At 48.2% G+C, this 14,871-nt stretch overlaps 1 long non-coding RNA gene across 1 annotated transcript; it reads right to left on the bottom strand.

Moving 5' to 3' along the window:
• Nucleotides 1-244: 244 nt before the first annotated feature.
• Nucleotides 245-14,269, bottom strand: LOC146056807 (uncharacterized). Its single transcript, XR_014469412.1, has 3 exons — nucleotides 14,134-14,269; nucleotides 13,608-13,723; nucleotides 245-657 (listed from the first exon to the last, which is right to left on the bottom strand). It is a non-coding gene; the product is annotated as an uncharacterized LOC146056807 (long non-coding RNA).
• Nucleotides 14,270-14,871: the final 602 nt, after the last annotated feature.

Here is a 14,871-nt window from a genome sequence, read left to right as displayed (position 1 = left end):
GCCCACCGCATTTTGTGGCAAACCTCACTGTTTTGACAGCCACACTCGCCATTTCCACCTCATCTCAAGGAACAGGCAAGGTGGAAACGGTGAGTGAGGGGGAAGCGTTAAATACTGATGGCAGGCTATCAGCGCTGCTCACCGTATAGTTACCTCTCCCGTATTGAGTACACCCCTTAGTTTCCAGCTAAGAAACTGTTGGAGTTGTAACTAGGTAATAAAAAAAGAGACAACGTACACAATGTGTAGCTATGTAAAGCTTTAATAACTGTCGTTAGCATAACACTTATGGGAGCTATTGAAATGTCTGTATTCCACTTCCTCTTGCATTAATACTCAGTCTAAATAAAGGCTCAGTGGGATTGCGTTGACCTGGCTGGGGATGAGGGTGTTATACCATAGGATGGATATTTCCTCTGTTGGGAAGTAGTATTCATTTGTAGGTATTGAAGAATGCAAATACACTTCAACAGGTGCGATTGCATGTATAGAAGAATCTGTCCTAGGATCAGGAATTTCTAATCTCTGGTTTCCGAGATTTTCAACTTGAGTCGGCCTTCCACTATCCAAAATTTGTCTAAGACTGTAGGTTTTGACAGCAAAGCATGTACAGTATGATGTCACACAGTGACTTTTTATGATTTTTCATTTTTGTTCCTATAAATGAAACAAAAGCATTGTGATTAAAAAGTACTCCAATTATCTAATAATATTGGGGTTGATTATATTCTTCGCGCTGTGTATACTGCCGGGAGAGAGGTCACAGAGCTATTCTAATCAGCGTAATGCTATATTGGAGAATGCCGGTACTCGTGTGTTTGATCGCTTAAAAGTGCATCGCCACTCTAGTTTTGTCATATTTCTGCTCACAAACTGGGAGGAGTGCAAGCAGAAATCTACTTGTCATTATTGGCAGTCCCTGGAGACTAACCCCCCCCCCCCCACAGCAAACCAAAGCCCGACCCTCCACCACCAACGCCCCACCGGACTCACCCCATGCCACATCACACCCACACCCCTACCGTCACCCACGCACACCCCCAACTCCTACACCCCCTGCACACACACACCTAAACCACCATTGCACCCATCCCTCCATCACCAAAACAAGAGCACACACACAGCCCCCCCCCCCCCCGCACCTCTACTACCTGCAGCACACCCACACCTGCCCCTCACGCACCACCACCAAACACTCTCCCCCACCTGCCGCAACCCCACACCTGCCAATAACCCCCACCCATGGTACTATTGCTCCCTCCCACGGCACCCCCCCAACCCAGACCTCCACAACATGCAGTACCCCTGCACCCAGCCGCACCAACACCGCACACCCCCATTCCCCACGTGCAGTACCCATGCATCCATTCCTCCCCCATACACACCTCCCCCGCTCCCACAGCACACCCCCTCTCAGTCCACCCGTGCACCCCTGCTCCTAACCAACCCACATGGCCCACCCCTGCACCTGCTATTCCACACACAGTATCCCCACACCAACAACTCTCCCACCCACACCACCCCCAAGCACTCTTGCACCCGACCCTCACCCACCGCACCACCACACCTACCCCTCTGCCACCCGCAGCACCCCCATATCCACCACAGGCAACATCGCACCCGCCCCCCTCTCCATCCTGCAGTACACCCACCCCTACATAAAGGGGCTCACAGGTTAAGAGCGCCCGCGATGAATCACCTAGTCTCATATATTTGGCTACATCTGTCACTCAAAGTGTGTCTGGAGCTGTAACGCTGGGTTGTGGACTTCCATCTCAATTTAGGATTGTCATCACCTGTTTTAAACAGGGTAATTGATAAGAAAGGTGTTTAAGCACTGGTGATGGTAATCCATAAATTAAGAAGAAAGTCCAGAAACAGAGCAATGTGTCCCTCCTGGAGAGGGTCATGTTGGGAGGTATGCACCTCCCTCCCTCCCCCCCCCCCCCCCCCCCCCCATTCACGGCATCCCCACGATTATATGGCACATGCAAAACACTGACATGGCTATGGTCGACAATGAAAAAGGTTGACAAGATTTATTTTTCACTTTTTCAATGTTTTCATATTCATTCTCATGTGTCGACATGGACACCAATGAAGTGCCACACTTATGTCAACATTTACATGTGTTGACCTTTCTGTGTTGATTTTTTCTTGTGGCAATTCGCGGCACCCCCGCGACCCCCCTCCCGCGATTTGCAGCACACCCCCCGCAATTCGCGGCAACCCCGGTAACTCCCGCGATTCGCGGCCCCACCCCGTGACACCCCCCCTCCTGCGATTCGCGGCACCCCGCGACCCCCCCCTCCCACGATTCGCGCCAACCCCCCGGGCCCCCCCTCCCGCGGTTCACGGTGCCCCCCACGACCCCCCCTACCGCGATTCCCCACCCCTGCCATTGAGGCACCCCCCCGCCCCCGCGACCCACCCTCCCGCGATTCACTGCAACCCCCCGCGCCCCCCTCCCACAATTCGCGGCACCCACACCCCCCCCGCGACCCCCCCTCCCGCAATTCACGGCATCCACCCACGACCCCTCCTCCCGTGATTCGCGGACACCCCTCACCTCCTCCCTCCCCCCACCCCCGCGCGCGATTCACAGCAACCCCAGGATTAAATGGCACATGCAAAACACTGGCACGGCTATGGTCGACAATGAAAAAGGTTGACATGAGTTTTTGAAGATTTATTTTTCTTTTTTTTAATGTTTTCATATACATTCTCATGTGTCGACATGGACACCGATGAAGTGCCACACTTATGTCAACATTTACATGTGTTGACCTTTCTGTGTTGATTTTTTCTTGTGGCAATTCGCGGCACCTCCCGCGATTTGCAGCACACCCCCCGCAATTCGCGGCACCCCCGGTAACTCCCGCGATTCGCGGCCCCACCCCGTGACACCCCCCCTCCTGCGATTCCAGGCACCCCGCGACCCCTCCTCCCACGATTCGCGCCAACCCCCCGGGCCCCCCCTCCCGCGGTTCACGGTGCCCCCCACGACCCCCCCTACCGCGATTCCCCACCCCTGACCCCCCCTCCTGTCATTGCGGCAACCCCCCGCCCCCGCGACCCACCCTCCCGCGATTCACTGCAACCCCCCGCGCCCCCCCTCCCACAATTCGCGGCACCCACACCCCCCACCCCCCGCAATTCACGGCATCCACCCACGACCCCTCGTCCCGTGATTCGCGGACACCCCTCACCTCCTCCCTCCCCCCCACCCCCGCGTGCGATTCACAGCAACCCCAGGATTAAATGGCACATGCAAAACACTGGCACGGCTATGGTCGACAATGAAAAAGGTTGACATGAGTTTTTGAAGATTTATTTTTCTTTTTTTTTAATGTTTTCATATACATTCTCATGTGTCGACATGGACACCGATGAAGTGCCACACTTATGTCAACATTTACATGTGTTGAACTTTCTGTGTTGATTTTTTCTTGTGGCATTTCGCGGCACCCCCGGCGACCCCCCTCCCGCGATTTGCAGCACCCCCCGCAATTCGCGGCACCCCCGGTGACTCCCGCGATTCGCGGCCCCACCCCGTGACACCCCCCCTCCTGCGATTGCGGCACCCCGCGACCCCCCCTCCCACGATTCGCGCCAACCCCCCGGGCCCCCCCTCCCGCTGTTCACGGTGCCCCCCACGACCCCCCTACCGCGATTCCCCACCCCTGACCCCCCCTCCTGTCATTGCGGCAAACCCCCGCCCCCGCGACCCACCCTCCCGTGATTCGCTGCAACCCCCGCGCCCCCCCCCCTCCCACAATTCACAGCATCCACCCACGGCAGCACCCCTAAGCCCCTCTTTAGTCCCCCGTATACTCACACACCCCTATCACTACCCAGCTTCCTGCTCTCCTGAACCGTAACTTCCACCACTGGGGAGTCGCTGACAATGTTTTGCCCACATGCCCCTATCATGCCTCATAGCCCAGCCTCCTGCTCTCATGCACCCGAACTCCCACCCAGTAGGAGGAGACACTGACTAAGGGCCACCATACTGTACTGCCACGCTGGACCCTCACCCACTGGCAGAAGCTGCACAGTATCTCCCACCCTCCTCTTTAGTCTCCCTTGTGCCCACACACCCCTATCACTACCCAGCCTCCTGTTTTCCTGTGTCGTGACCTCCACCAGTGGGGAGCTGTTGGCAAATCGATCATGCGCCGATGTATCGATTTCCTTATCTATTAATTACCTTATTTGACCTCAGTGTGAAGACCCCTTAGAGCTCCGTGAGAGCGTAACCTTATATGATATGACCAGAGAGGAGGACCACAGATACAAGGTTTAGCTCTGATTTAATTATGACAAATCGACATATTTATACATAACATATAGCGCTGGTTCAATTACATGATTGGATAATATTTGGTGCAGAGGTAGGGGAATAACAACATAGAGGTGGGGTGGCTTATACGTCGCCTTACAGGGGAGTAGCATTCGTTAGTTATGAGAAATCACAGAATGTACTATTCCATAGAAGTTACAAAGTACGGGAAAGCAAGCGAGTACTGGAAACAAGCCAGAACATAACTTCTTGAGATAAGCGGGAACAAAGACTATTAACACAGAGAAACAAGATGGCTGATTAACCCTTCACAGAGAAACAAGATGGCTGATTAACCCTTCAATCCCCTCTTAGAATCAATGTCCTTTTTAGACAATTTGATTCTTATAGATGGCATCTTGTTTGGTACGGTGAATTTTGACATATTCACCATAATCTTCTGGTGAGGGAGGGCTTTTGGCAAGATCAGTGTACATAGCAGGTGTTACATTATCCAGGTACTTGGAACCAATCTTCTTGCATATGGGAAAGACACAATATCCTACTATCATAAGTACAATAATTACAATGAGGATAAATATGCCTATTTGTGTTAGTGCGTGTTTCCAATCATCTAACCATCCAAACCAGCTACTCCAGGGGTCCGTGATACCTGAGTTCTTCTTGAGTTCGATGGATAAATTTTCTAGATGTTTAATAGCTAGGGTAGTTTTTCCATTAGGACCTGTGTTGTCTGGGATATAAGTACAGCATCCATTAACCTTACCTATGTACACACAGGTTCCTCCTTTCTCGGCAAGCATCATATCTAAAGCCATGCGATTCTGAAATGTCATTTGTGATGTAGCTTCTAACTGTTCAGCAATACCTTTCAAAGCGTCCCTAGTATCATTAACGAAGCGCTGTTGATTATAATATATGTAATTTATCCAGTTCACATTTTTATTGATGGTTACCTGGGGAAGCAGGGACTCGAAGCCGGCAGCGACCTCATCACGAGCCTTAAATTCTTTAGGAACTCCCCGGGGAACACCAATAGTGTCTATGTATATGTGTGGATCGAAGCTTTCCTTTGGAGCTTCTCTTTTGTTTCTGGAGTTTGTGGTAGGTTTATTTGTGGGAGGAGGCTCAGACAAATCGGCTGGGAGAATGTGTATGGGCATAATGATCTTTGCCAGGGCACACTCTCCTTTCCAAGGATTGTCCAGCTTTGTCCTGAGTCTCATGTCTCCACAAATAAAATAAATGTCTCCTAATGATTTTTTCATGGTGGGTATACTGATATGTCTTCGTTCAGCACAATACCCATCAGGAAACAATTTCAGATCTACAGTGTTTTGTGCAGTGCTGTTTGAGTAATAACATGTATAATTACCAGGATAAATGGTTATGGTACTACCAGGATTGGTATTCTTTACCATTATGGGATATTCTTTCTTCCATTGTTCACATTTGGTTTCTTCTACAATAGTATCAGTATACAGGCTAAAAAAACATTTATCTTGGTCTGAAGGTATGTGTATGGGCACCGTACCCAAGTGGGGTCTGGATTTTCCACACACATAACAATCAGTTTGATTAACTTTACGTGCATTATATTTCATCCATTCTAGCCAATAATTTACGTCAGATAACCCAGTCTCTATGGATATAGTGTCTTCGTAAGTGGGGTTGTTAATGGCTAACATTTCATTAAAAGTAGTGACATGTGGTTTAAAGAATGATGGTGGTGTTTTAGGTTTTACAGTGGTTTTGAGGGCGGTGTATTCTGGGTTATCATACATGTCTTTTAAATGAAATCTTCCCCTTGGGCCCCCGCTTTCTCCTGATTAATATTTACCCATGACATATAGTCCGGCATCGCCGGGGGCCGGGTTTTCTAGGTTAATGATAAATTGGCTATTGCAAGTGCCCTTTTTTCGTAGGGACATACGGGTTAGTAAGGATCGACCATGGGACCATTTCTGGAGGCCAACATCGGGGTGATATCCCCAGTTTTGGCTGATATCAAAGGCAGTGGTATCTGCTCTAGTGTTCCACCCAACAGCCCTCCATGAGTTGCAAGAATCTCCCCAGTATTTGCTGGTGACACAGATATATACATGACTTACTGCGTGTGGAGTATGGTGAACATTGCACAGCCATGGCAATGGTGGTTCTCCTCGGTTGCCGCCTTGATTATTTGAACAAAGTACAATATCACAATAAGAAAATATAAAAGTAACGACAGTTGTACTAGAAGAATTATACCAGAAGGTAAAACGTCCATCATTCTGAGTAATATCAACTTCAGCAAAACAGTTATAAAGAACAAGCCCGAGTAAAGTCGCTAGGGCTAAGGTGGAGGGAATCATGTCCTATGTCGTTGTCCTCGGCTTCAGAATGTTGTATTTCTGATTCCTCGTCACTTCCAACCGGCAGTTCTTCTCCAAGTTGGAGGTCAGAGCCACTGGCCCTCGTTATTACCTCTCTCGTCCCGTCTGTGTCAGTCTCGGGATCGGTGTCGACCTCTGTGTTGACGTGTGGTGGAGGTGGAATTTTCTTCACTCTGGATGCATGGATCCACGTTGGTCCTTCGTCGGTGAGGACAGCCGTTCTGGTAACCGCGACCACTTCTGTTTCTGGACCGTAGGTGAAATCTCCTGGATGTTTATTTCTGGGTAGGATCTTTACAACGACCTTGTCTCCAACCCTAAATGGGTGAGTGGGTATCTGTGGATGAGAAGGATTCTTAAAGATAACATTTTGTTCAACTTCATTAAGTTTCTGTATTAGGGATCTGACATACTCTTCTCTTATTATTTCTAAGTCTCCTTCTGTGGTAACTAAAGGGTTCTTTGCCCAGGGAGTGGGGAAAGGTCTGCCCATCAGTACTTCAAAGGGGGAGTAACCTAGAGTCTTTTGTGGAGTCATTCTCTGTGGGTGATATGGAATGTGAAACTTCCATTCTATTTGCAGTGCTTTGACTAGTTCTGCTGTGATTTGGAGCGGGCATCCTCAGCGCGGAATGATCTCTCGCGTGAGTATGCGGGCTACTGTTTTTGCATCTTCTGATTTAGTGGGATAAGCTTCCTGCATTATTGATATGTGTAAAATCTATTTGAAGATGTGTGAAAGGTGTGGTTGGGTATTCTAGATGTTGGTGTCTTGCTTTATTTGGGTTGTTTGGGTTGTTTCTAAGACACACTATACATCTACTGATGTACTGTTTTACAAGTTCTTTGGCATTAGTAATGTAGAAATCATTGGAGAGGAGTAAAGTAGTTGTTACTATACTATGGTGTCCTACTCCGTGGTAATGTACTATGAACAATGATGCACTGGTTTGGGGTATACATGGTTTCCCCTCTTTGCAGATTAATCCAGTCCGTGGATTCTTCTGCAGTATTGGATATGTCCAATCTGATAGATCTGAATTAGAGGCAGCAGCCTGTAATTCTGTCAGTAGGTATGTATCATCTAACGAAGGAGGCGAGATGACAGCAAGAGTGAGGTTATATGTTGCTATAGTGGCAGCACGTTTAGCAGCGGTATCAGCAAGAGCGTTGCCTTTGCTGATATCATCCTTTCCTCCAGTGTGTGCTTTACAATGAAGGATGGCAATTTGAGATGGTAATGTAATTGCGTGTAAGAGATCTGTGATGAGTTGCGCATGTGATATGCCTTTCCCATCAGCGCCAGTGAAGCCTCGGCGTTGCCTGAACAACTCCGTAAGCGTATTTGGAGTCTGTGTAAATTGTGACAGGTTTGTTTTTGTAAATGTGACAAGCTCGAGTGAGTGCAATGAGTTCTGCAGCTTGTGCTAACTGTAAGGGGACTGTCTTTGCTTCAAGGGTGGTGTTTGGAAGTTTAACCACTGCATATCCTGCCTGGTATGTGTTGTCATTGGGACGGCTGCAGGAGCCGTCAACAAATATTATGTCGGCATCGGGGATAGGCACAGTCGACATGTCTTGTCTGGGTGAAGTTTCTGAGTCAATTGTCAGAGTACAGTCATGTTGAGGCGGCGCCTCGTCGTCAGGTCCTTTAAGACCTAAAAGTGCGTTTAGTACAGGGACAGGTCCTTCTGAGTTTGTTGCGTATTTTACAGTGAGAGAAGGATTCCCTAGTAGAAGTACTTCATAGCCGCTGAGTCTTTGGGCAGACATGTGTTGTGTGTGTAGACCTTTGAGGATAGAGAGGACATTATGTGTGGTATGTAACACAGTGGGATGTCCTAATGTAAGTGATGTGGACATCTCAACAACCATTGCACAGGCAGCCAGTGCTCGAAGACAAGCTGGCATTCCTTGCACAGTGACAGGCATTACCTTTGAAAAAGAATGCGACTGGGCGCATTTTGCCTCCATGAAGTTGGGTCAGTACACCCGCCATAGTTGTACATGTGTCCCTTGCAAACAAGTGAAATGATAACATATAGTCCGGGGAGACCAAGCGCGGGACTCTGTACTAACATTTCTTTCAATTTTTTAAATGCAGAATACATTTCATCTGACCATTGTATAACCTTGGGTTTGTCTTTGAGTGTGCATTGTCTCAAGATATTATCATAGTAGGAACAATCAGAAATCCACTGTCTGCAGTAACTTACCATACCCAAGAAAGACAACATATCCTTCTGGGTAGTTGGGGTGACCAGACCCAATACAGACTGTATGCGTTGTGGACTGATTTTCCTTTCTCCCTCAGAGAGCACAAAACCCAGGTAATTGACATGCGTTTTACACCATTGCAATTTTGCTCTTGACACTTTGTGTCCACATTCTGCTAACCAGTTCAACAATGAGATTCCATCTAACCGGCTGGTCTCCTCGGTGACACTACAGAGAAGCAGATCATCTGCATACTGTAGCAGGACAGAACTATGGGGGGGGTGCCATGGAGCCAATGTGGCTTGGAGGACTATGCTATAGACCACGGGGAGAGTCAATATAGCCTTGGGGTAAACGACACCACATTAATTGTTTACCTTTAAATGAAAAAGCAAAGAGTAATTGGGTCTCTGTGTCAATAGGAATACTTGAAAAACGCATTTCTTAAAGTCTATGACACTAAAGAAAGCTGCGTTTGCAGGGATGGCTGAGATGAGTGAATTGATGTCAGGTACTATGGGTGCAATAGGAACAGTCTTTTGCAGTTCACCATCATAGTTAAGGGAACATAGAACACTGGTAGTGGCCCCACTGTCCACTAGGAAGGACAGTTCCTCATCATCTACATATAATGTGATGAGGGGAGAATCTTCCCAGTGAGTAGTGAACTATACAAAAGATGGGATACCCTCCTCCGGGCCCCGTCAATGGGTAGGGTCGGTCCAGTCAACTCTGAAAAGTACGCTTTCTTGAGGTGGTGTAGGACCCTGTCGGGAAAGCCCTTGTTGGGGTCTTGGCGTGCAAGGTTGTTGTGGTTTCCGAGAAGGGAAAGGGCAATCTCTAGCCCAGTGTGTGTTCTGGCCACAGTTGAAACAAGTAGTCTGTTTATGAACTGCGCCAGTGTTGTTGTAATCCCTGGTGTATGGTGGTGCACGAAAGGTTTGGTTCTGTGGAGGCCTTAAAGGTCTCCTGTTACTTTGTGGGGGTCCCCTATTTTGTCTATTGGGCGGACCCTTATTACTGTTCTGGAAGTTGTGAGTAGAGGAAACTGCAGTTTTCCTCATGTCAAAACAACCAGCTGATTCTTTCTCATACAAATGATCACTGAATTGTGGGCATGTCTCGTTAGGTAGGGGAGGTGGATATGTTACAGTCTTTTTACTTTGTTTTGAATCCATGTTTATGTACAGTTCTATTATGATTCCGTGTGAATGTTTTCCACTTTTTGATTTGTTGTTGATGACTATAATCTTCACTAAGATCTATGAAGTTTAGAATCTGGCTACTTTCTGGTAATTGTTTTATTTGTTCAATAGATTTTGGACAAATAATGGGATAGGTGAAAAGATTGATTGGTAGATCTGTCACGAAGAAAGGATAGAGTTGATCAATATTTACTGGTGATTTCTGTGCGTAAGTGACAACCTACTATGAGGACTGCCTCACACACAGTGCCATTAGAGAATGTTTTAATTGTGGATTTAAATCTTATCCTTTGTTTGTTGACAGATACCAATATTGGATAATATTCTGGATTCTTATACCACAATATTAAACTACTTTGGCAACTATTGCAATTTCCTATCGGTGGACATTCATAATCTGACATGTAATATGAGAGCGTGAAAAGATTCAAAGTGTATTAGATCAGGGGCACCGTCACAGAGAGGCAGGTAAAACCTGTTGCAGCAGACTGTGAGGGTTAGTCTTTATCCAAACACTTATAGAATCATGTATTCACTTTAGACATCTCATAAATTGTTATTTATATATGGTTTGTTAGTGGAACCACAGACTGTCTACGTGACAGTGGATAGAGTCCAGTGGTTATAATGTGAAAACTGTATATGAAGCCTCACGTTGCGTTACTCCGAAGGGGAGAACATAAGTCCGCAAGTCTGTTGGCATACAGTAATCAATGAGACAATAGAGTTATTGTGCGTGAACTTACCAACCGCACGGTTTACAAAGAAATACAGATATCACAAGTGTGTATACTTACCAATCACACAAGGATATTGAAATAAGAAAAACTTATACTTCAAACTAAACATAGTAAAGAAATTTGGCCAATGAAATAGTGGGTGTTCAAAATGAGGTTCTATTTGGATAAAGACCCGTGGTCTCTTCGTACACCAAGTACGGTATCTGATCCTAGATCAGTGTGTACACAAAACAAAGATAGAAGATTTTAACTTCTATGAACTGACATCCGATATCCCCCAGGGATAGAGTCATAGGTTCAGGATCGAGTTTGTCCGTAACCTCACAGCGGTCTCAGATTAGACTTTTGGAGTCTGCTGACAACCGTGTAGGAATGAACTTCGAATCCCGCGGCGAGCCCCCAGCTCTGTTGGCAAATCGATCATGCGCCGATGTATCGATTTCCTTATCTATTAATTACCTTATTTGACCTCAGTGTGAAGACCCCTTAGAGCTCCGTGAGAGCGTAACCTTATATGATATGACCAGAGAGGAGGACCACAGATACAAGGTTTAGCTCTGATTTAATTATGACAAATCGACATATTTATACATAACATATAGCGCTGGTTCAATTACATGATTGGATAATATTTGGTGCAGAGGTAGGGGAATAACAACATAGAGGTGGGGTGGCTTATACGTCGCCTTACAGGGGAGTAGCATTCGTTAGTTATGAGAAATCACAGAATGTACTATTCCATAGAAGTTACAAAGTACGGGAAAGCAAGCGAGTACTGGAAACAAGCCAGAACATAACTTCTTGAGATAAGCGGGAACAAAGACTATTAACACAGAGAAACAAGATGGCTGATTAACCCTTCACAGAGAAACAAGATGGCTGATTAACCCTTCAGGAGCCGCTGACTCAGAAACACCCTACTATACTATTGCACACACACACCTAAACAACACGAACACACAGCCCCCCCCCCCCACACCCACAAATGTCACTGTACCATCCACACTATCAATGTACATCTTACTCTGTAACCGCTTTTTAATTAAACAAAACAATACACACCCCCTTCCACATCATATGCTCTCTATTTAACACATTTCACCTATAACTCAAGTTGCAATACAGGCATCTTTCATACAATTCTAACCATCTTTCTCATATGCAAATGTTCACAAATTAAGGGGGCGCAGCCCCTTACGACGGTGTGAAGAGCGCCCGTAGGGCGCGATGAATCACCTAGTATATAATATTCACCTTGTGCGTTTTTTTAAACACAGAAATGACAGAAGGTCGATGCAAGCCTAAGGTTGACATGGGCATGGTCGACAAGTTATTCAGGTAAGACCAAATGCAAGATTTGTAGAGGGGCGTTTCCAGGATAGATTATATATTACAATATGGGTGGGGGTAGATCCCTTAATAGGGAGAACGCTCACCACACAGCACTCCAAGGTCTTTCAGAGTCAGTGATGACTGTTTATTGCAACGTTTTGGAGCACACATATACACACATATGGGGGTATGGTAAATGTTGGCTATGGTGCTACGGAGAATGAGCCAAAATTCACATTATGCGACAGTAAGAATGAAGGGACAGCGATTATGACAGCGAGGATGCAGGGACAGAGATCATGAAATCAGGGGACACAGGGTCAGAGAGCTTGACAGTGGGGATGCAAGGCAGAGAAAATGCACTATAGGGCAGAAAAGAAGCACTATAGCAGGCTATTTACTTTGCCAGCCTACCATGGGTCCAGCAGCGGTGGGGATGAAAGCCGGGCATAGCCTACAGGGTGTCATTGAGAGAAAGGGAGAGAGACAGGGAGAAATAATTATATAGAGAGAATGTCAGGGGAGAGAAGGGGTATCAGGGAGAGACATGGAGTAAGAGGGTGTCAGGTAGAGAAAAGGGGAGAAACGGAGTAAGAGAGGGTGTCAGGGAAAGAGATGGAGAGAGAGAGAGAATGATAGGGTGTCAGAAAAGAGAAAGGGGGAGAGAGAATAAGTGAGAGATACAGAGAGAATCAGGGAGAGACAGGGAGTAAGACAGAGAGAGTGTGTTTCAAGGTGAAAGACAACGTCAGGTAGAGACTGAGAGAAAGGAGAAATGTGGGGAAGGTGGTGGGGTGGAGAGCTTTAAAGGGGAAGAGAGCAGGGGAGAGAAAAAGGGGAGAGGGGGAGAGCGGAGGAGGGGAAGCAGAGGAGAGGAGGAATAAAGGGGAGCAGAAGAGGGAGAGCGGAGGAGAGGAGGGGGTAGCGGTGGAGGATAGTAGGAAGTTGAGCAGAGGAGAGGATAAAGCAGACATAGGAAAGCAGGAGAGGGGGTGAGGAGGGGAAGTGAAGGAGTGGAGGAGAGGTAGTGAACAGAGGAGAGGAGAAGGGAAAGCAGTGGAGGGGTTGAGGAGTAGCGGGGGAGGAGAGGAAGCAGAGGAGAGGTGGTGGGAAAGGAGAGGAGGAGGGGGAGCGGAGACGGTGGTGGGGGAGCTGAGGAGCGTTGGAGAACGGAGAGTAGGAGCAGACAAGAGGAGGAGAGGAGGCGTGGAGGATGAGTGAAGAATGGAGAGAAGGGGAGGGGGTGCGGAGGAGAGGAGGTAAGCAGGAGGGAAGCAAAGGAGAGGGGGAGTGGAGATGTTGGGGGAGCTGAGGAGGAGGGGAGAATGGAGAGCAGGAGCAGACAAGAGGAGCAGAGGGGGAGAGGAGTAGATAGGGGAAGGAGGAGGTGTGGAGGAGTGAGGAAGGGAGCGCAGTGCAAGCCAGCGCTGTGTACCTCCTCTCAGGATCAGCAGCGATGGTAGCGATGGTTTTTCTGCCCCTGCTCCCAGGTCTGCAGCACTCTCTCTCCTCGGTGCTAGTCATCTCCTCCTGGACAAGGTCACCGGCAGTCTGAGAGAGAGAAGTGTGGGGAAATTGGTGAGGAGGAGAAAGATAGAGGGGAAAGAGAGAGCAGGATGGGAAGTGGAAGAAAGAGTGGGATAAGTGAAGAAGGAGCAGAAGAGTGGAGGCAGAGGACAAGGAGCAGAATATAGGAAACGTACGAGGAGGGGAAGGAGAGGAGGGAGCGGAGGATGGAGAGTAAATGAGGAGGAGGTGGGGGAGATGAGGGAAGGAGAAGGAGGAGTGGAAGGGAAGGAGAGGAGAAGGGAGAGCAAGAACGGAGGAGGGAAAGTGAAGGAGAGGAGGAGGGGAGCATAGGAGAGGGAGAGGTGAAGCAGAGAAGGTAGAGCAGGAGAGGTGGTGAGGAGGTGTGGAGAAAGAGTGGAGAAGGGAGAGCAGTATACGCAGGCGCAGTGTACCTCTTGTCATCGGCGCTGAATGCTACATGATCAGCAATGGAATGCCGGGTTTTCTACCCCTGCTCATGGGTCTGCTGCATTCTCTTTCCCAAGTGCTAGTCATCTTATCCTTCATCTTCCCGGCGCTGGGTCTTCTTTTCCTGCACCCCACAGCTGGGTCCCTGGCAGTCCGAGAGAGAGAGAAGAGAGAGAAGAGGGGGAGAGGAGAGGAGAGGAGAGGAGAGAGAGAGAGAGAGAGAGAGAGAGAGAGAGAGAGAGAGGTGTGGGGAAATTGGTGAGAAGGAGAGAGATAGAGGGGAAAGAGAGAACAGGGGAGAGGAGGGGGATAAGGGAAGAAGGAGCGGATGAGTGGAAGAGGAGAGGGGGCAAAGGAGCGGAAGAGGAGAGGGAGCAGAATAGAGGAAGCGGAGGAGGAGGGGAAGCAGAGGAGAGGAGGGGGGATCGGAGGATGGAGAGTAGATGAGAAGATGGTGGGGGAGCTGAGGAAAGGAGGAGAGGGAAAGGAGGAGAGAAGAAAGGAGAGCAGGAGCAGAGGAGGGAAAGTGAAGGAGAGGAGGAGGGGGAGCAGAGGAGAGGGGGTGAGGAGGATGGGAAGTGGAGGTGTGGAGAAGGAGCGGAGAAGGGAGAGCAGTATACACAGGTGCTATGTACCTCTTGTCATCGATGCTTCATTCTACATGATCAGCAGTGATGGAAACACCATGTTTTCGGCCCCTGCTCATGGGTCTTCTGCACTCT

The sequence above is a fragment of the Crinia signifera genome, unplaced genomic scaffold (assembly GCF_055691185.1).
Source record: "Crinia signifera unplaced genomic scaffold, ASM5569118v1 HAP2_SCAFFOLD_91, whole genome shotgun sequence".
Taxonomy (NCBI): domain Eukaryota; kingdom Metazoa; phylum Chordata; class Amphibia; order Anura; family Myobatrachidae; genus Crinia; species Crinia signifera.
This window is presented reverse-complemented; position numbering and strand designations above follow the sequence as displayed.